This window comes from Zootoca vivipara, chromosome 2 (genome assembly GCF_965207765.1).
Source record: "Zootoca vivipara chromosome 2, rZooViv2.hap1.1, whole genome shotgun sequence".
Taxonomy (NCBI): Eukaryota; Metazoa; Chordata; class Lepidosauria; order Squamata; family Lacertidae; genus Zootoca; species Zootoca vivipara.
The window spans coordinates 29,437,102-29,459,851 of record NC_142584.1 but is presented as its reverse complement, the minus strand read 5'-3'; the positions used below and the strand labels follow the sequence as shown (position 1 = coordinate 29,459,851).

The window sequence follows — 22,750 nt, the reverse complement described above, 5'->3', positions numbered from 1 at the left end:
AGAGTTCTAGTTACAGGTAGGTAGCCGTGTTGGTCTGCCGTAGTCGAAACAAAATTAAAAAAATCCTTCCAGTAGCACCTAGAGACCAACTAAGTTTGTCATTGGTACAGTATGAGCTTTCGTGTGCATGCACACTTCTTCATAAAAGAGAAGCGGTTATAAAAGAGAAGCGGTCGTCCTCCTAGCTGCTTCTTTTCTCGTCCTGTTACTGTCCCTGCCCTGCCCCAGACACAGGAAACTACCAACTCACATATATGGAAGCGACCCAGACCAGCATGTCGGGTGGACCTACCTGCTTTTGTTTTATCCTGAAACAAGAGTTAAGGAGCTTCAAATTGCCAGCTTCAAATCCTGAGCAGGTTTTTAAAGACTTTTGCTGAAACGGGAGGGTGTTTCTAAGGTCATTGCAGTGCTGCGATGAGGAAAACTGCACCTGGAGGTGCAAAGTGGCCTGTCAAGAGACTGGACTTTTATCCAGAGCCAGCTGCAGAAGATAGCAAGGCCTGGCTTTGCTGGGCACTCTCGAGACTGGCAAAGGGGACACAAACCACAGCCCCAACTCCAAATGGATAATAATGGGTTACTCTCAGCTTCTCATTTGCGTTTGCTTGTTTCCAAAAAGACATCACAAAAATTCAACCGCATTAATGCACATTTCTCCGAATAAACACATGTTGGTATGCCTTATATTCATATATCTGAAGGCAACTACCCCCATGGAATTGGTGTGTGGTTTGCGGCAGCCTGTGTTGAGAATTGCAGCCTTCATTTCCCAACTGGGAAGTAGTCACTGCCTGCTATTCGCCTTATTTTCAAGAGCCGGGGCGCTCCAGGGGTAGGAAATGGTTAACCCTGCAATGAAAGAGGCAGCAATGCAGTCCCTCTGGGAGAAGCAGTTCCAGCTCCTGAACTTACTATTCATGCTCTTCTAAATGCCTGTCTGTTTCCTCTCAGGCACAGTAAGGACTGGAAACACACACACACAGAGAGAGGGGGGGGAGAGAGAGCGCCTAGGACATTTTCTAATTCTAGAACTGCCAGGATCATGAAATATTAAAAATATCCGCCCATGCAATGCACTGTAAGGCTGGCTTCCAAAGGGTGCCAGGATGGTTTCCTAAATTGTTTAGTTGTGGGGAGGGGGCTGGTTATCCCCAGTCAGCTTGTTGACACCCCAAACACTGCACAAATAAAATGCAGGGTGAGCTATCCTGCCCTCTCTGCTAGGGCACAGGTATTCATAAGGTTTCCACCTTTATTTCCCCACCCCACCCCTACCCTGCCACTGCAGGAAAAGAGTTGTATGATAGGAAGACATTCAGCAGGTAAAATCTCCACTCCACCCCACCCCACCCCACCCCTTACCACTGAATTTACAGGCTGGAGAAAGCATTGCCTTTTACCAGCTGAATCTCATGCATTTAAATTACTTATGAGCCATTAAGCTCCGAGAGAGCAGTTTGCAAATAAAACCAACGGAGCAACATACAATTAAGAACAACTACAACAGAGCAGAATCAAAGGACAACACAAAACAACATTTAAGAGCAAGCTCTGCTTGTCATGCAGCTGTTAAAGGCACTGAAGTTCTGACTACTGGAGTGGGCAGAGTTATTTCCAACCCTCTACAGTGGAACCTCGGTTTATGAACACCTCGGTTTACGAACGCCGCGGACCCATCTGGAACGAATTAATTCACTTTTCATTACTTTCAATGGGAAAGTTCGCTTCAGTTTATGAACGCTTCAGTTTATAAACAGACTTCCGGAACCAATTGTGTTCATAAACCGAGGTACCACTGTACACACACACACACTGGTACCTCGGGTTAAGAACTTAACTCATTCCGGAGGACCGTTCTTAACCTGAAACCGTTCTTAACCTGAGGTACCACTTTAGCTAATGGGGCCTCCCACTGCCACCACTGCACGATTTCTGTTCTCATCCTGAAGCAAAGTTCTTAACCCGAGGTACTACCGTACTTCCGGGTTAGCAGAGTCTGTAACCTGAAGCGTTTGTAACCCGAGATACCACAGTGGTTCACTGTGTCTCAGTTCAGGTCACTATGTAATTACTGTACTGTGCTGATGTGTTGTGTAGGCACAAGTAAGGAAACAGCAGCTGGAACTAAGGAGGGCGGATGCAAAACAGGACAGGGCTCCTTGCACCTTCAGTTCTAGTCATGTAGCCAAAAGTTCAGCAGGTGTCATCTGCATGACAAAAACAGGATAGTTTGCACGAAATTCCCTTTTCTATGCAACTTGCCATGCAGCATAAATGCCTTCTGCCACACAACTATCTATTATAGGTGCAGGAGTCCTGTGCTCATTTGCAGCTGCTCATCCTGCGCTGCATAAAAACAAGGTAGGTAGGTTCAGAGCCAAGTCCAGTAATGACCGCTCCACACATCAATGGGGGGGGGGCGACGTTTGCATGGTTGTGCGCAGCCCCCCTTCCCAGGTAGGATGCCAGGGGTCTCCGCCTACCCCAGCCTAGCGTCCAATCCTGCCTGGGGAGGTGTTGCCAGGGGATGGCCAGGTAAGGGGAGGGGCTTTCCAGCTCACACAATAGAATCTGAACCTTACCTCCAAGCACCCATTGGCTCCAGAGCTTCTCCCACCCTCCACACCCTCATTCAAGTTTCTTTTGCAGGTTATCCTTTTTCCACAGGTACACAGGCGCTGCTACGTCAAGGTCACTGTTGAAGGGCCAGAAAGGAATTTTCCTGCATTGGCAGGCTTTGCCTTTCCCGTCACAACTTTGGCAGTTTCAGGCCTTGGGTGGAATTCTTTGGCAATTTTCCTAGAGGGAGGGGCATGAGGTGGAGACCTCATCCCCTTGCGGTGACAAGATCGGGGTATTGGGGAAAGCGTTGACCATACCAATAGGTGTCATCGCTTCCCCCTTCCAGCGGCGGCGAACAGGGGGGGGGCATGCTCTCTCTGCTTGAATGTATGTTCTCCAGAGCCAGCCCCAACCCCCATACATTTAGATAACCCCGAAGCCTCCCAGAACCCCGGCTGGGGACTCCATCTGGTACGCAGGCTGAGACCCTACCTGCCTGCAGACTGTCTCGCCAGAGTGGTGCATGCTCTAGTTCTCTCTCGCTTGGACTACTGCAATGCGCTCTACGTGGGGCTACCTTTGAAGGTGACTCGGAAACTACAACTAATCCAGAATGCGGCAGCTAGACTGGTGACTGGGAGCGGCCGCCGAGACCACATAACACCGGACTTGAAAGATCTACATTGGCTCCCAGTACGTTTCCGAGCACAGTTCAAAGTGTTGGTGCTGACCTTTAAAAGCCCTAAATGGCCTCGGTCCAGTATACTTGAAGGAGCGTCTCCACCTCCATCATTCTGCCCGGACACTGAGGTCCAGCACCGAGGGCCTTTTGGCGGTTCCCTCATTGCGAGAAGTGAGGTTACAGGGAACCAGACAGAGGGCCTTCTCGGTAGTGGCGCCTGCCCTGTGGAACACCCTCCCATCAGATGTCAAAGAGAAAAACAACTACCAGACTTTTAGAAGACATCTGAAGGCAGCCCTGTTTAGGGAGGCTTTTAATATTTAATAGATCACTGTGTTTTATTTTTCTGTTGGAAGCCGCCCAGAGTGGCTGGGGAAACCCAGCCAGATGGGCGGGGTATAAATAATAAATTATTATTATTATTATTATTATTATTATTATTATTATTATTATTACGGCCAATGCCTGAGCCAAGGTCTCCCTACATCTGAATCTTAGCCCATAGCACGTTGTTATGTGTCTTTATTCCGCTCAGGGCGTCGCCTGGGGTTTGGGGGACTCCTCCTGTCCACGCAAATGGGAATACTAGATTATGATCCATCAAAATGTCCTGTTCATTAGCTTCTCAGCTCTGTAGCTACTGTATTTACATTTTGAGACAAAACACTACACTCAGCTCAGCAAAGCAGTTCTTAAAGATAAGTTAGCCTGTGTGCTTCTTAAATAAATTGTGCTTCTCAACAGGAGATCCACTTCTGACAAGAGAATCGTAACTGTCCATATTGTGAATATAACATGGGTTCAGGGGGAAATGTTCAGGGCTTTTTCCCTTGCTACATTTGTGTTAGTAAAGAAAATCTCTACTCTCCCCACTGTTCAATTACGACACTCCTTAACAGATTGGAGAACTGGGCCAAAATGAATTTCAATAGGGACAAATGTACACTTAGGCAGGAAGAACCAGCTGCACAAATATAAGATGGGGGACATCTGGACTGCCAGTAGTACATGTGAAAAGGATCTATGAGTCTTTGTAGAACACAAGCTTAACATGAGTCAACAGTGTGATGCAGCAGCAAAAAGAGCTAATATTGTACTAGGCTGCATCAACAGAAGCCTAGTGTCCAGATCAAGGATAGTCATAGTCCTGGTCAGACCACACTGGGTGTACGGTGTCCAGTTCTGGGTGCCACAATTTAAAAAGGATGTTGACAAGCTGGAATGTGTGCAGAGGAGGGCAAGCAAGATGATCAAGAGTCTGGAAACCAAGCCTTATGAGGAACAGGCTAATGTGTCACGACACACATTTGGAAAGCTCTTAGCCAAGAGAATTGAGTATGTGACAAAAATTAGATGAGATATAAAAGCCATCTTCAAATATCTATGTGGCTGCCACATGGAGGATGGAACAAGCTTGTTTTCTTCTGCTCTAGAGGCTAGGCCACAGGCTAGTGGATTCAAGTTACAAGAAAGGAGATTCCAACTAAATATCAGGAAGAACTTACTGACAGTAAAAGTCGTTTGACAGTGGAACAGACTTTCCCAAGAGATGGTCTGTGGCAAAACCTTACATGCTGTTGGTTACACTCCAGAATTCATTCTGACGCCTGGTTATAATATAGCAATAGCTTTCAGATTGAGTGCAGTGCTTAAATACCCTACACTTTTTTTGGGCTCACAGCTCTCCAAGGAATGAAAATCTGGGGCTGGAACCCACACATGAATGAAACCACAACCCTCCCACAGACCTCAGATTCACTTTCTAGTCCACTAGAGATAAGCACTTTCCCTTCTGTTCTGCTAAACCACAAATGGTCGGATGCTAAAGGGAAAAGGAGGAGCATCTTTACGAAATGCAGTGCCAAGTGCCCCGTTTTGCTGCAAATGGCATGCGCTAGTGGGTAGCTATCTGCAGAATGTTCAAGTGGAACCATTTTGCAGGAGAGAGAAGTGAACCGTCCCACGACAGCCTCACTTTATCCCACGGCTCATCACTTAAATAGCATTGGCTGCGCTGAGCTAAGCGTCTGTGTTGTTTTAACCAGCTGCTTCTTGATCTGATCTCAACCACCCACACCTATGGAGAAGCAGCAAAATGGCTAGGGCTGAGTAAGAGGAGGAGACTTCTGAGGCAAAAACACACTTGGGATATATATAGGTATGGTCACACTTTTGTCACAGAACTCTGTACAAGATCACCAGATCAAATTGCAAGGCTGCACAGATGCCATACATTGAAAGCACACGACTCCCACCAAAAATCCTTGGAACTGCGGTTTGTTAAAAAGTGTTGGGAATTGTAGCTCTGCGAGGAGTAAACTACATTCCCAGGATCCTTTGGGGGAAATCATGTGCTTTCAATGTAGGGGGTGCATGCAGCCAAAGCATGTAAGGGAGCAGGGTATATTTGGGCCGATTCAGACCTACATAGGATCCACACACTGAAGAATAGGTTTTCAGGTAACTAATGACTTACATTATAAAAAGAACCCCATCTACCCTACCCTCTTAAGTATGGAGATGTCTGTCAGTTTCAGATTTATGGTGATTTTTTATTTGTTATTTTAAAAGAACAACCCAACATCTAAGGGACAGTGAAATGTATTTTTCCACTATTAACCTCCATCCACTTCAGGAAAAACTTAAATTTTGGTACATTAGGCTATTCTGAAAGGTATAGGAGCAGAGCCAGTTAAAAAACTGTACATATATTTTGCAAACTGAAAGCTCCCTGGAACAGTAAGTTAAATCTATGGTTGCCAATTCAATCTTATAAGGTGCTTTGCAATTAATGGTTCCTGTTTGAAAGAGCTGTATGGCGCGGTATTATTTTGAGGGCTTATGTACACAAATAAAAACAATAACTTTATCTCACAGTCTGAAGAATCATGAGGGGAGCAATCACATATAGTGGCGACCCATATAAATGATCCCTCCGTGTGACCCATCATGGTCAGGCCATGAGACCATTTGCGGTGGCCCAACTAATTCTCAAGGCAATTGTGTGCCCATCAGGGGTGCGGAACCTCAGGCCTGGGGCCCAAATGCAGCCCTACAGAGATCTCTCCAACAGACCCACTGTACTCTTCCCAGGCCACAACATTCAATGGACCTGCTCTGTGCCCTCCTTGAGTGCTTTTGTTTGGCTGAAACATTTCTCTGAATTGTGATAACACCTCTTGCTTGCCGGGATGAAGAGGGGTGGGTGTGGGTGGGTGTGGATGTGTAAACCTCTAACTTTGGTGTGGCTGGAATACAGTTTACTGTACAAATGAGTTTCATTTATTGTTCTGTCCATTTTTTACTCCCACCGCTCACATATGGTCCATAGGAGGTTTCCTGGGAGGGAATGTGACCACCTGGCTGAGAAAAGTTCTCCATCCCTTTTGCATATGAACTCTAAATTATTTGGATGTGTTGTGAAAGCAAATGGGGTTAAAAAAATGTGACTTGCCACTTCTGTTTTTTAAAGACAAGAGGCAGGGAATACTTTTTTTTAAAAAAAAAAACCAAATCAATCAAATGTTATGCTTTGGATATAGAGCGTAAAAAAAGTTGCAGCATTCCATTCCAACCATTTTTTAAAGTGCTGCAGTACAAAAAGGGGCACCTGCCAAGGAATAAGTGTTGCTGCTTGGCCACCCCACCCCTACCCCACCCAAACAGAAAAAATGCTTGTACAGGGAATTTTTGTGCTTGGTATTCTGTGCAAGGTACACAAGATGGTGCTTGAGAAATAATGGTCCACATCCCATTGCTTTTCACTAAGTCAAACACCAGGTGGCACTTGACATCACAAGATAGAGATGCTTGTAACTGTTGGAGGAAATTTTAGAACTGCTCATTAGCCTCTTTAGCTGGCGTTTTTGAAGCGAGGGGGAATTCCTCCCCCTGCCCCGTTATGGCAAAATATGTGTAGGATGGTCAAGCACAAAAGATGAGAGCATTTCTGTACCTTTTAACAGCTGGACGGAAGAGGGAAATCTCAACAGATGTTGCTGCCAAACTGCACCTGCCAAAATTCCCTGTTCTACCCAGCTGCAAAAGAGCCCTTCCTCCATTTCGTATCTATCACCAAGAACATACAGTTTTGTAAGACACACTGACTTAATATTCCTTATACCCACTAGCACTGGAGCAAACAATCCTCTGATCTCTGATTCTTCTTATGCCTCAAAGCAGCTCACACTACAACCTATTGTTGAAGACTATGAACCCTCTGTTTAGGATGAACTATAGTACAGCATCTATTACTTCTGCATGGGACTATTTGGATTTTGTGTAATGCAGCTACACTGATTTTTAAAATCATCCATTTGTGTGTTTCTTATGTGTTGGATCGCACTTTTGTCCCTTGGAGCATTTGTTGGCTTGTACCATTTGTAAGTAAATAAATGGTGTTTTGTTTCCGTACCACCATATCATAAAATATTGGGGTGTTGCTGAACTGTAAAAAAAGAAAAACCAGATACAAGTCATAAAGTGAATGGTTATTGTTTTAAGATCTACAGTATAGAAGAGGACACACATACTGGCATTTGCTGGAGATGTGAGTGGCAAGTGCAACCGAAACAGCAACAAGGCATCTCAAAATTAATATTTGGCATATTTATTCAATCTCTTTGCTCATGTTTCATGGTCCCAGTTTATAAGACACTGCAATGAAACTGATGGATGTGTCTGTTGGAGTGGGCTTGAATTCAGCAAAGCTTGTGGCATAATAAATGTGTTAAGTCTTTAAGGTGCCATGAGACTCAGGCCCACGACATCCAATCGTTTGGGGGCAGAACACTTCGGTCCCTCCCTGGGATGTGGCTCCCCATCTCCCCACCTGCTAGGCTCCTCCCTCAGAGTCAGAGCATTTGCAGGGTCCCAGCTCTCCCCACCCCCAGCCCACTGGAACTTTCCCCCAAATTCTCCTGCTCATCAGATGTTTTCACACTACTAGCTTAAAATGTAGCTAGGTCATTTTTACTCAATTCCAACCGAAGATGGTTTGGGGGGGGGGAATGCATCAAAACGCCGTATTTCATCAGAAACGACAAGGTAGATATAGGATAGATATGGATTATGGCTGATGCTATGTGTGCACACCACTTCCTAACTGGTGGCAGGAGTGCACTGAATGCAAAGTAATCAAGAATGTGTAAATCGCTTCATGAAGAATTGTGCTCACAATGCTATCGGGGAGGTCGCATGCGACCCACCTTCAGTACGATTTGTGCCTGCAGTTCTTTTCAGGTGGTCGTACTTGCTTCTTTTCCAAATAGTGCATATCCTGTAATTTCCTGCTGAGATCCAGTAACTCCTCATACCACAGATGTTCAGGGTGGGTTGTGCTTCTTTGTTGCATTACAGCCCCTCCAGACAGCAACAACGTGGTAGCATTGGGGACGCATCCCAGAACAAACCAATAAAGCAGAACAAATCCATCACTAATGCCCTATTTTTGTGTCACGGTTACAGACCACGTTGCAGAGTATACCTGCAGTAGAAGGCAGTCTGGAGAAGCACCCCCAAAGTTCTTAGAAAATAGAACCCTTCTTCCCCCCCATCTTTTCTACTTCTTTTCCTCACTATTCTCATATATTATGTCACCAAAAACTACTCATTAAACATCGTGACATGAAGCCACTAACGTTCAGGTTTAAGGGGCAGGGAGAGATCATCCTTTATTTTTCTGCAGCATTAAGACCGGAAGGGGATGCCCTTTTAAATAAATAAAACCTGCATCTTAACCTTCTTGTCCTGCAATCCCTTCAACTGAGATTAAAAACCTCACAAAATGCAGTGACCCTCCGTTTCCTGTGCACAGCGGTTTGGACACTGAGCACTCCAGGGTTAATTGCCTTTTTTTAAAGGTCCACCTGATAAGAATGTCCTACAGACCTGTTTAAAAACACAGGAGGGGAAAGTCCACCTCTGCTGTCTTCTGGACCTTGATCTGGCAGCTTTTCTGGTTCTTCTGGTTCACTGGCAAACCTGAACCTGAGAAGCATGCGGGCCATTTGTGTTTGCTGCCACCAGCATTTTACTTAGCATCACAGCGACCTGAATTACCCACGCAAGCAAAGGGCTAATGGGTGCAGCAGTACTGACTGAAAGGGCTGGAGGACTGGATAAGGGTGGTACTGAGTTAAAGGATAGGATGGGGCTAGGACTGACAGAGTTCCTGTGCCTTTAGCCACTGCATTCAAGAGCTGAAGCTTTCTTCATGGCAAGAATGCTGCATCTGCTGAAGTTTGGCCTGGAAAAGGACCCATAGGAAGCTGCCTTATACAGAGTCAGAATACTGGCCCATTTAGCGCGGTGCTGTCCACACTGACCAGCAGACTCTCGGCAGGGTTTCGTGTAGGACAGTGGTCCTCAACCTTGGGCCTCCAGATGTTTTTGGCCTACAACTCCCATGATCCCTAGCTAGCAGGACCAGTGATCATGGGAATTGTAGTCTCAAAACATCTGGAGGCCCAAGGTTGAGGACCACTGGTGTAGGAGGTTCTCTGACTGCTACCTGGCAATGCTGGTGATTGAACCAGGAATCTTCTACATACGAAGCAGATTCTCTACCACTGAGCTACAAGAGTCACTTTATTGCAGGGTGGGGAGATCGTGGTTCCAAGCCAGCTATCCTATGTCAATTTAAAAGGTCAAAGGTCCATATAGTTAAAGCTATGGTTTTCCCAGTAGTGATTTATGGAAGTGAGAGCTGGACCATAAAGAAGGCTGATTGCCAAAGAATTGATGCTTTTGCATTATGGTGCTGGAGGAGACTCTTGAGAGTCCCATGGACTGCAAGAAGATCAAACCTATCCATTCTGAAGGAAATCAGCCCTGAGTGTTCACTGGAAGGACAGATCCTGAAGCTGAGGCTCCAATACTTTGGCCACCTCATGAGAAGAGAAGACTCCCTGGAAAAGACCCTGATGTTGGGAAAGATGGAGGGCACAAGGAGAAGGGGACGACAGAGGACGAGATGGTTGGACAGTGTTCTCGAAGCCACCAACATGAGTTTGACCAAACTGCGGGAGGCAGTGGAAGACGGGAGTGCCTGGCGTGTTCTGGTCCATGGGGTCACGAAGAGTCGGACACAACTAAACGACTAAACAACAATGGAAAAGCAACCCTCTGTTGTATGTTTAATTAGTATTGTAACCTACCTCAGGTTACAAACACCTGGACCCAGGATGAGAACAGAAATCGCGCGGCAGCGGGAGGCCCCATTAGATAAAGTGGTATCTCAGTTTAAGAACGGTTTCAGGTTAAGAACAGACCTCCAGAACGAATTCGTTCGTAAACAGAGGTACCACTGTATACATTTTGGTGCTGTATAGCAATCTTAGAAGCCTTCTGCTTCCTTACACTTTGTGGCCTTTTCGCCCTCACCGCTTACAACATTTCCCCTCCACACCCATGTGAGGGTGTTTGTGTAATCTGCCAAATTTGGGTAATGCTTCATTCATTGGACAGCTATAGCCCAGGAAAGCTTCTGGTGCAATCACTCCACGGTTGTTATTGCTGCAATGGACTTAACACGGCTACACCTCTGAGTTTTGTGTCTATGGGAAGGTGAAAGGAAAAGAGACGCTCTGGGCTGCTCATCCTAATCCTAACACTCCTCCTTGCAGTGACTCCATTGCTGAGGAACGGGAGAAGCTTGCCCGGCTTTTATTTCCTGTTTGACTGCCAATATAATTAGTTTAGTGACACACAAGGGAAAGCGTGTCCATACTGGCTCCTGCCTTAATTGCTAAGGGCGCTCCTAGATGTCAGCTTCCCCAGCAACAGTAGCTGTGTGCAAAACTGGGAGGAAAACAGGAAGCGCCTCACATTATCATGGGGCTTAGAGATACCATTTCTAGTTTTGTGCAGTGGATTCTGTTATTGCTCCCTCACACATATACACACGCACCAGTGGTCCTTTGCAACTACCATATCTGCATGGGATTTGGAATCTGGCACACAATTAACACCTGGCTTGCAGGTAAGCAACACTACAGTGTGCCAATTATCTGCAGAAGCACTAAAATCAATAGGAAAAGCCAGTATCTGGAAGCACTGATATTACCTTTGTTGTTTAGTCGTTTAGTCGTGTCCGACTCTTCGTGACCCCATGGACCAGCGCACGCCAGGCACTCCTGTCTTCCACTGCCTCCCGCAGTTTGGTCAAACTCATGTTCGTAGCTTCGAGAACACTGTCCAACCATCTTGTCCTCTGTCGTCCCCTTCTCCTAGTGCCCTCAATCTTTCCCAACATCAGGGTCTTTTCCAAGGATTCTTCTCTTCTCATGAGGTGGCCAAAGTATTGGAGCCTCAGCTTCACGATCTGTCCTTCCAGGGAGCACTCAGGGCTGATTTCCTTAGCAGCATCCTTTTTCCTGAACGGAATAGGGGGGAAATTGCTCATTTTGACTTTGTTAGATAATTGGGTATGACAAGTAGTAAATAATTTATTTTAAAGTGCCAAATGGTGTTTTTGAAATGTTCAAGTAACCTCTACTGCTCTGTGCCTATCTTAGCGTCCTCAACTTCAGCTACATTTCTGTGGAGAAGGATTGGGCTGCCTGGGTACCGAAAAAGACCCCTGCACCTTTCATAGTTGTGGAGAAGTGGGAATTTCAGCAGGTGTAGCTTGTAGTGGGAGCTGTATCTGCTGGAATCTCTTCTTCTATGCAACTATTAAAGGGGCAGCAGCCGTGTTCTCTTTTGCATTTGGCTACCCTAAATTTGCATTTGGACCCAGGTGGCGCTGTGGGACCCAGGTGGCGCTGTGGTTAAACCACTGAGCCTAGGGCTTGCTGATCAGAAGGTCGGCGGTTCGAATCCCTGTGACGGGGTGAGCTCCCGTTGCTTGGTCCCAGCTCCTGCCAACCTAGCAGTTCGAAAGCACGTCAAAATGCAAGTAGATAAATAGGAACCGCTACAGCGGGAAGGTAAACGGCGTTTCTATGTGCTGCTCTGGTTTGCCAGAAGCGGCTTTGTCATGCTGGCCACATGACCTGGAAGCTATACGCCGGCTCCCTCGGCCAATAATGCGAGATGAGCGCGCAACCCCAGAGTCGGTCACGACTGGACCTAATGGTCAGGGGTCCCTTTACCTTTACCTTTTTACCCTAAGATTAATATTAAGAACATATAAATAGTAATCTGCCATTGGCCCAATCAAACCCAGGACTGTCTAAAACAGAGCAGCAGTCTCTTTTTTTTCAAGCTCTGATGAAGGGATAATTCCCAGCTTTGCTATCTATCTTATATATTTTAGCTGGAGATGCTGGGCAAGGATTGGGACTGAAGTTTAGGGGAAAATATTAAGGTTGCCGTTACATATTGTACACAGTTACTTTTCTGTGGAGATTATAACCATCCTTTCTATTTCCAGTGTCCAGGCTGGGAGTGACATTGCTTACTATAGCCCAAATGGCACCACCCACAAATGAGAGGCGCATCACCTCTGCCTGGGAGACTAGGGTTCAAATCCCCACTCGGCCATGAAGCTCACTGGGTGGCCTTGCACCAGGCACTGCCTCTCAGTGTTCTCGTGGGGGTTAAATGGGGAGGGGGAGCCATGTTCACTACCTTGCAACGCCTTGGAGGAAAAGGTGTGATATAATTGAATGAATAAAGTACACTCCTCCTTAAAAAGGCGGGTTTAAAAAGAAAATCCAGCCCAATTAAGTCATTTGAGGCCCATGGGCATGTTTGCAACCTTGGGAGTGGGCCATGGGCACACTCACAAAAATGACTGTTAATGGGATGGGGGGGGGGGCTGCCCATTCACTAAAACGACTGCTGGAATAGTCAGTGGGTCCAGCCACACAAACACCACTTTCACAGAAGGCAAACTCCCCTTCTTCCAATACACACAGGCCTAGCAAAATAAAAGAGAGACAGAATTAGCCCCAGAGAGAGGGGGGGAAACTCAAGAGGCAAAAATGAAACTCACCTTTTTCTGTCTGCTTCTTTCAACGTTTATGCAGGCCCCTTCCCCACATTCCCTTAGGGGGGTGTTGAATCCTGGTCTCAGCCTGGAAAAGGTCATGGAGTTGAGAGAGGAAGTGCCCTTTATTCACTTCCTCCTTCACTTCTATGTGCTTTTAAAGGATGTGATTGGTCCCTGCCTACCACCTGTGATCAGGTGTATAATGTGCAATTAATTGCACCAGGGCCAATGCCTTAAGGGGGCCCCAGACTCTGAGCTTCTGGGGGGGGGGAGTAAATCTCTAACCACACTAGAAGAAAAGTTATAAAGCAAAATGTACAAGCATACTTCTAAGCTATTTCTTGGAGGGAAGCCTTTCAATGTTTTTAACCAATGAGTGAAGTCAGAACTGTGATTTATTTATTTGGCTGACATGTTGCAAGAATCCCTGCTTCCATATCATTTTCTAATCCCTGGAATCGCCCACATTTCCCCCTTTGATTCCTTTCTTCCTGGCAACCTTTCCTATGGTGGTTTCATGAGAGATCAGATGCTCCCTACAAGTTATTTACTCCAGATGCTACTACCCAATAAGTAGCTGGGGTCCAGGCAGTCATTAAGAATTTTGTGTAAAATTAACTTACAAAGCATCAGTTCAACGGAACAAAGGCAACCACCACCAGCCGCACATGGTTACATGTGGAGATTTTTTTGCCTCCTCCTATATCAGGGGTCAGCAAACATTTTCAGCAGGGGGCCGGTCCACTGTCCCTCAAACCTTGTTGGAGGCCAGATTATATTTTGGAGAAGAAGAAATGAATAAATTCCTATGCCCCACAAATAACCCACAGATGCATTTAAATAAAATCACACATTCTACTCATGTAAAAACACCAGGCAGGCCCCACAAATAACCCAGAGATGCATTTTAAATAAAAGGACACATTCTACTAATGTAAAAACACGCTAACTCCCAGACCATCTGCAGGCCGGATTTAGAAGGCGATTGGGCCGCATCCGGCCCACGGGCCTTAGGTTGCCTACCCATGTCCTGTATCTTCGCAACAGCTACGTGAGGTAGGTTAGGCTAAGAGCTAATGACTTACCTAAGATGGGAAGTGAACAAAAACAACAAGTGAGTTTAAAATAAGAAACTGACTGCATGTGCTCAGAGTATTCTCTTTTTGTTTGTTAAGGTTGCCCAGATGTTTGTGTTTTGCTGAGAGATGAGAAACAGTATAGCCTCAGAGTATTTTTTGTAGTCAATGCAAGTTTGATTAATAATATATATATATGCAGATGCCTTGTGCATGGGGTTTGTTAGGTGAATCCTACCAATAGCCTTTAAGATACCTCAATATGGATTTTATGGCGCTTTATTTCATGCATTGCATTTGGAAGGGGAAGGAGAGTCCTATTTTTGGAATTCCTCCAGGGCCCCCAACCACCTTAATCTGGCCTTGCTAGTACTGCCAAAGGGAGAAAAAAATGGAGGTGCTGCAGAAGTCTCAAGGGCACCGGGGGAGGTCATTGTAGCTATTTGCACCAACAAGCACCTCACTGGTGCTATCAGATGGTTGAGGGGAGACAGAAAACTGGGGTGGGGAGGTTGGAATCGCTGAAACACTGAACAACTTCACCTCACATTGCAACATGTTCTCAGAGTAGGCCTATCTAAATTAATAAATCTAAGTAAGTCATGCCCATTAACTTTCACTGGGTCTACTCTGGGGCTAGCACTGGATACAGCTCATTATTTCAGGTCTCATTTGCGAGTTAGAATTCGAATTACATTTTTTAACATAAAAAAGGATTTTTTAAAAATTGACTGATGAGGAATATACAGCCCGAGCAGCACATTTTAGTTCTGCTCTACGCGTCCATAAAAGTAGGCAGAAAATCATCATAATCTAGAAATGGGACAGTATACTGTAGTATTTTTCCTTCTTGTCAATGAAAAGCCAAATGATCCTTCAAACCAAGCGTATTGTAGCAAGTATACAGCTCTTGCTCTCGTAATGAAAATAGTCTGCAGCGTCCAACAAAAGCCTAAAAGGCCTCTGACAGGAAAACGCCAGAATGGCACTCTCCAGTGTCACCCAGGACTAGATTATTCCCAGAGCATCTCGTTGTTTCCAGAAAAGACAATTTGAAATTCAGTGGGCGGGTGTGAAGTGAGCTTCCTAATCATGTGCTGCTCAAATCAAGCTCTCTTGTTCTGGCAAATGGAAAGATGCTCAAGGGGGGAATCTCTTGATTTCTACAGGCCAGTCACAAAATTACTGTGGAACTTGAGTCTGTGTAACAAACAGCAAATAGCACACCTTAGCCGCACATCCACAGCCATATTCACGAGGCAGATCGCGTAAAGGCTTCACGGTAACGTAATTCCACTCTAATCCTGCGTCATGATTTGCACTGCTTCGTGACCTGCAGGCTAAGAACATCAGTCTCAGGTGCATAGGGAGCTACCGTAAAGCAGGTCAGACTGCTTGCGCATCTAGCACACACAATATTACCCACTCTGACTGGCAGCAGCCCTCTTTCTTATCAACAGCTACCTGACTTTTTGAAACTGGAGATGCCAGGGAATGAAATTGGGCCTCCCGCATGAAAACAGTGCCCTCTACCCAGTGAGATACAGTCTTATCTCCAAAAGCCTCTTCCAAATTCACAAGGGAGCCGATTTATAGCATAAGAATAGAATCAACAGGGATGCAGCCAAACAGAATGATTTGTGCAAGCACCGCTGTGAGTATCTCTCTGTGATTCAATGGCCAACTTTTTATCAGTGGCAAAATGGGAACTGTTGGTGCAGGAGTTAATTTTGACAGCCCCCATAGCCATAGGCCCAGCTGGGGGAGGGGGGGCAGGGAGGGGCAGCTGCCCCCCCGATCAAGTAAATCAATAGAAATATTTAACTAACTTAACAATCACATCAGTTCTGCCCCCCCCAAAAAAGTCCTGCCCCCTGCAAAAAAAGCCCATAGCCACATCCCACAAATAGAGTCCATAAACATGTCCAAAATGTTGGCAGCTGTGTTGATCCAAAACACAGAGAACAAGAAAGAACAGTACTACATGACGTCAAACCCAATTTATCAGGCTGAGCAGATGGTGGAAGAATAGTGAGGTTGGTCAGGGTGGTGTAGTGGTTAGCGCAGGGATACCCAATATGATGCTTTCCAAGTGTTGGACTACAACTCCCATTCACGACAGCACTGCTTTTCCTAAAGCTTCTCTCTGTCCTTCCTGCACCTGTCCTCATAGCACCTTGCTGTGATGTTGGAAACAGAGCAGAGAAAGAATTGCTGTTATTCTAATATTCTATGTATGTCCTATAAACAGGGCCTAATGTCAGGCTAGCATTTTGGGGCCATCCAAAAAGAATGTTATCCTTTTAAGAGAAAGAAAGAAAGAAAGAAAGAAAGAAAGAAAGAAAGAAAGAAAGAAAGAAAGAAAGAAAGAAAGAGAAAAAGAAAGAAAGAAAGAAAGAAAGAAAGAAAGAAAGAAAGAAAGAAAGAAAGAAAGAAAGAAAGAAAGAAAAGGGAGAGAGAGAGAGAGAGAGGAAGGAAGGAAGGAAGGAAGGAAGGAAGGAAGGAAGGAAGGAAGGAAGGAAGGAAGGAAGGAAGGAAGGAAGGAAGGAAGGAAGGAAGGAAGGAACTTCATCTTCTCATGCTTGGTCCCATTTTAACCATTGCCCAGTCATGTCTTTTCCACAAATCTACTACACATACATAATAAAGGGCATATATTTTATGAACTGCCCCTTAGTGCTCAATGAACCTGGAAGAGGTTCAGTAAGACCTTGAGATCGAGGCCCCTTGTTGTAAGAGACAGGGCATGTTTTCCTATGGGGCCTGCATTCTACAAATGAGGTCAGCCTAGTAGTTTATCATATTATTCATCTGAAGCTTGGTTTTTCAAAGTCAGCTACAGAAATCCAATCAAAACAGAGCCTGTTTGGTCAAATCTGAAAGTAAAAAAACAAGGGCAGAGAGATGCGGGTAAAAGGGTCTGTAACTCTGTGTTGCTGCACGCCAAGATTTTTCTAAAAATATTTTACAACTGTTCTCAGCTCTGCACACTGATCATACTTTATCTGTGAGGTAAATGTCTGAGAATACTGAGGGCAGTGTGATTTATCCTGCTAAATGCCCCCCCTTCTGTGCAGCAAGCTTTCTCCACTAAAATATAAAGCCAACAGGGCAAAATGCCACAGGAACACAGTCTATTTGACTATGCCCAGCCACCACTACACTTTTCTGGAACAATCACTTCAGCAGGATTTTACAGTTTAGCAATTTTTTTTTAATGCTACTCACGAGAGGAATGCAGTCAACATTGTTCATTCAATTAAAATCAGCTTGCTGATGACCAAAAAAGAGAGAGAGAGAGAGAGAGTGCTGAACCAGACAGTTTGCTTCATCGGTTTCCAAACGAGACATACAAACTCTGAGGTATTTCTTCTTCAAACATTATAGAACAGTTCAGAGTTCTAAAACCAACCTGATCACGTATTATGTGCAAACAGATGCTACATAAACTAGCTGTGCTTGTTTCCAAAGCTAGTACAGAAGTCGGCTATTTTGATGTTTCAGTTAAAGCACAAACAGAGCAAAACTGCTAATTGGGATAGCCACATTCCCTGTACACCCCAGAAGATGTGCAGAGGTAACAGCAGGCAATAGCAGCCAAATAACTCAGGGAGGGCCCACAGTCTCAGGGTGTGGCTCCTCTGAGGGCTGTGACGGTGACCAGAGTCAGAGGAAGAGCTTCCCTTTGGCATTTCAACTTCACACCAGCACTGACAGGAAATTCAAATTGTGGAGCAGAGCAAGGGTAGCAGCAGTTCTGCGCACAACAGATGGTGGCACACAGTTCACGGCAGGTGAAGGTGTGCATGCAGAGCATGGCGGGGAGAAGGGACAGAATGTGCCAGTGCGGTGGCAAAAATAAGCAAATGAGGCTTTTAGAGTGGAGATGAGAAAGAACTGGATAGGAGGGGGGTGGGGATGGAATCGCATAAGCCTGCTGGCACCGCCCTGGTACTGTATTGACCATCATATTAACCTTTTAGGGCTGTGGGACATGTAAGTGCTGTTGACTAGAATGTGAGAAAAGGCACAACCTGGTGGGTGCCTCCCTTCCAAGAAATAATCCTGCGATTATGTTATTTTACTGACTACACCAAGGGTACAGAACTTTGAAGGGCCGTAAACCCACAAGAAGCATCAATCAGGGACTTCTCCTGATGGAAGGCAAATCCAGGATCAAAGGTGGGTGGATCCACTTACTGTATTTTCTCTTTCATTTTCTGGAACAAGGAAAGGAATGGTTGCACAGAAGTGCTTGCTCTGAGTAAAGAATTGGGGTGGGTGGGGTTATGGTGGGAATAGCATGGTGTTTTGTTTTTTTAAAAAAACCACACCATTACCACCAATTTCTGCTTATGCTCAGAATGTAGGCATCAGGTAGGTAGTTCCTCACACACACAAACAACAAACCCTCCCTTATTTTAACACACAAACACACAACACAGATCGATTTCTGCTTCAATTTAGAAATCACCATCTTCCCTGGAGCTGCCACCATGTACCCAAAATTCATAATCACAATACACTGGCGCTGTATAAACCAGCCAGGCCACCATAACCTCAACCCTCTCCTTCCTTCTCTCAGTTCAGCTCAAGTTTGGGAAAACGCACAAGGCTAAAATAAACTGAAACCTGAGGGCAAAAATAGGCTTGCAGCATCTAGAAAGCCAAGAGCAGACCTGGAGGAAACTGCAGACCACATGCAGCTCAAGGGCCACAGATCTGGGTTACGCAATTGAGACAGTGAATAATTTGCCCTTCTTCAGTTTTGGCTTATCTTTGCCTGTCAATTTTGCATGCGTGTGCTTTCACATAAAAAGTCTGGGCTGGTAACTACATAGAAAATATAATGTGCAGGAAATATATTTCTAACATGTATCTTGAACGCACACCAGGTCAAAAGCTGACACTTTCCTGTATTGAGAAATATATTTTATACACTAGAGTCAAGTCATGCTAGAAGTCAGGTGGCTGATCTCCCCCTTTTACAAACCTATTTTAAGCTCAGTTTGTAGAACATAAGACTCTTAATCTCAGGGTCATGAGTTCAAGCCCCATGTTGGGCAAAAGGTCCCTGCATTGCAGCGGGGTGGACTAGATGGCTCTCATGGTCCCTTTCCAACTCTACCATTCTATGATTCTGTTTTAAAACAGCTTGCTAAAAACCTATAAAATGCAATTATGTACAAAAAAGTGACCTGCTTACTTTGAGCAGTGTCAGAGATGATGCATGCACAGCCTAAGTAGCCAAATACTCTGTACTACTATACAGTTTTTGAAACACAAGTTACAATTTGTCTCCCACTAATCTTCATAACTACATTTCAGAGCCAAACGGCAGTGATGGAGGCTGTAAGAGAATCTCAGCAGTATACTGCACAATCCTGAGCTTTTATTTGAGTTCAGTGGGATTTATTCCCTGTCCATGATCAGTGTGCTTAAGACTGCAGTCCTGAGATTGATATAACAAAAATTAGTAAGCACATTATTATTTTCTGCCAATGATACAATATGCACAGAAAGAGAAATGCAGACTGTTCATGAGATGAGGCCATTGTTTATAAATTACAGGGATCATAGGTAATGTAATTAGATTCAGGACTGCAGCCACTGTGACATTTGATTTAGTAATCTGGTCAGGTAAGTCCCATAATTTTGCAATGCATGATTCAATTTGACATTTCCCATCTCAAAAGTGAGCACTTTCTGGTGCGCCGAGTACATTTTGACATAAGTTCTCAAATGCATTAAGTGGAAACATATTACAAATCAAGTCCTGATGAAATCAACAGTACTATACAGTACTTTCCTGACATAATACCGGGTATGTGTAGGCTAAGGAAGGCATGTTCCATTGTTCCACTTCTCTATTGGATTCTAAATTATTATTTGATGCCAAATTATGAGCACATCATTTATGTTCAAACAGCAGTGGCCAACTTGACATTGCATTGGCTGGTCCTGATTTCAACCTAATTTTATTTCCTACCTATATTGGAAAAGATTTTGCCCAGAACTCATGGGTCCAACTGAAAAATATCTGAATAATACGCAATTGCATAACATTGCAAGGACACACACACACGAATGCAACTGCACAAATGACAAAAGAAAATGAGGAAAAGGGGCTTGCCTGACACACATCTTCTTTAACATTCCAATGGAACTGTTGTGTATTTTAATTATGTATTGATTTTATAGTAAATCACTTACAAGCCATTGTGGTATATAAGCAGAATATAAATAATACTCCTCTTCCTCCTCAGAACCTTACTTGGGTTAAGCAGAAACCCTCCTTTTCTTCCTAAACATAAACAAAAAATGTAGTAGTACCTATGTTGAATCTAAGATGTAAGCATCAGTGTCTTGGTGATTAGTCACACTTCAATTCTGCATTGACCTACAATAAACTCACAATGTACTCAAACCTTTTCTTTTTTTATTTGAGCATTTATTTATTAAATGATTTCTAGACCACTTTGCAGCCATAAATAATACACCAAGGGTTTGTCTTTAGGAGGAAAATAAAGGCAATCATCAAAACTGCCCATCCTTATCTGCACTTTCTTCCAACCAGATCCACACCATAGATTTAAAACACATCCAATGTACATTCAAAGTACAGAACTTCACTCGCAGAATCCTGGCACTTGTAGTTTGTTAAAGGTGCTGGGAACTGTATCTCTGGGGGAGAAATGGTTTGCCCTGATAAATCCTGGGAACTGGCATGTGCTTTAAATGTATGGTATGGATCTGGACAGAATTAAGTACATCAGTTAGAGCAATGACTTCAGTATTAAGGTGGTTAATTTTTTTTTAAAAAAAAAACCTACTCCAAAAGATGCAGTTCAACCCTACTTTTGTGTTAGCTCAACTAGGTTGCATGTGCATATCTTGTACCTTGATTATATGAACACATTATCCAATCGTGTCATTATCTGTGTCATGGAAGTTTGTTAGATGATAGTGATCTTGGTGCTATATGGCAAATTGAAAGGAGCCTGACCTTAATTCCTGGGACATTAACTTCAATTGAACAATAACTGCATTGTTCAGTTAATAATTTAAACACTAACAGAGAGCTCCATCATTTATATTACCGTGTTGCTTTTAGTGGGCAAATGGGAGCAGCTTAATGGGAGTGCAGAAATGCACATAATTATCACACAGGAAGACGACTCCAGCTCCATCCATGCCGTATGCAGCGTAATCTCTGGTAGGATTTGGAAGATTCTTGTGTGCCCTGTGAAAGTAGACAATCTATGCCCTGTGAAAGTAGACAATGCTATTCCAGATCTCATAAAGTTGCTTTATACATTCAGTACTATTTGCTGGATGTCAAGGTGAAGCAGATGCTGAGGTCGATACGAGCAGACCAGATAGGAGCAATAAAGGGACAAAATTCCCAAGCCCTATTACAGCTATTGAACTTTAGCACACAGAGAAAGTAAAATCTATGTCAGGATTCAGCCTTCCTACTCTTGTTGGCCTTATTTTTCTCCACAGCCTCATTCCAGCCTCTCCAAAACAAAGTATACTATGGTGCTAAGCAGCATGCTTGATTCTGTTCCAAGAACTTGGAAACACCCACCCGCATCCCAACTTAAAACCAGGAGCAGTGGTGACTCAAAGCATTTATCTCAATGGAGCCTGCAGAACACCATAACTTAATTATATATACACATACTACAAAACTGACCCTGGATTGTGTGATGCAAGAATGACAATGTGGGGCAAGAAAATGTCAATCAAATTAGTTGTCAGGCTTTGGAAAACCACAGCTGCTATCTTGCTCCATATTTATTTTACTTTTCAAACTGGCTCGAGAGAAATTCAGCATTCACCCACTGCAGAACTACCTTTATATGTTAAGCTGCCTGTGAAAATTTCACTAGCCTCTACAAACCACTTTTTCTTATTATTTGGGGTGGGGAAGGAGCGGGGGAATGTGTTTCTTCAAATACTCATTAAATGACACTTTACAATTTCTACCTTGTAATATTTATCAGAACAGAATGGATCAAACAATGATGAAATATATTTATAGAACTGGTTTTCCTTAAACAGCATGTTTTCAGGTAGCTTTCTGAGCTCTAAAGTTGTAACACAAGATAAAAAAAACTGATTATTGGATTCACATGAGTTTCATTATAACCCCTCCCCAATTCTCTATAGATTTAATAAACTATTATCAGAAATCCAGCATTAAATAATATTTAGCATTCACTGTTGAGGAATAAATGTTTTAACACTAACTGATTGCAGTATGGAAAGGGGATTCATATAGGAAGAGCTTTAGGATGAAAATTAGTTGAAGTATAAACTTAATACAACAGTATACTGCGTTATAATAGTAAGTAGCACAGTAAATTATCAACTTGCATCAACACAGAAGACTGCTTTATATTATAAGATCCATGTTAATAAAGGCTGCTACCCAGCATTAACATTGCAATGTTATTTGACTATTTAAAAAATCCACAACACCAG

General features: G+C 44.1%; 1 protein-coding gene across 1 annotated transcript in view; it reads right to left on the bottom strand.

Moving 5' to 3' along the window:
• ANKRD40CL (ANKRD40 C-terminal like) overlaps positions 1–20,596 on the bottom strand; it is a 69,270-nt gene extending 48,674 nt beyond the window's left edge. Inside the window, exon 1 of the mRNA XM_088663066.1 lies at positions 20,474–20,596. The gene's annotated coding sequence lies outside the window, so the exon portion shown is untranslated. The remainder of the gene's footprint in view (positions 1–20,473) is intronic.
• Positions 20,597–22,750: the final 2,154 nt, after the last annotated feature.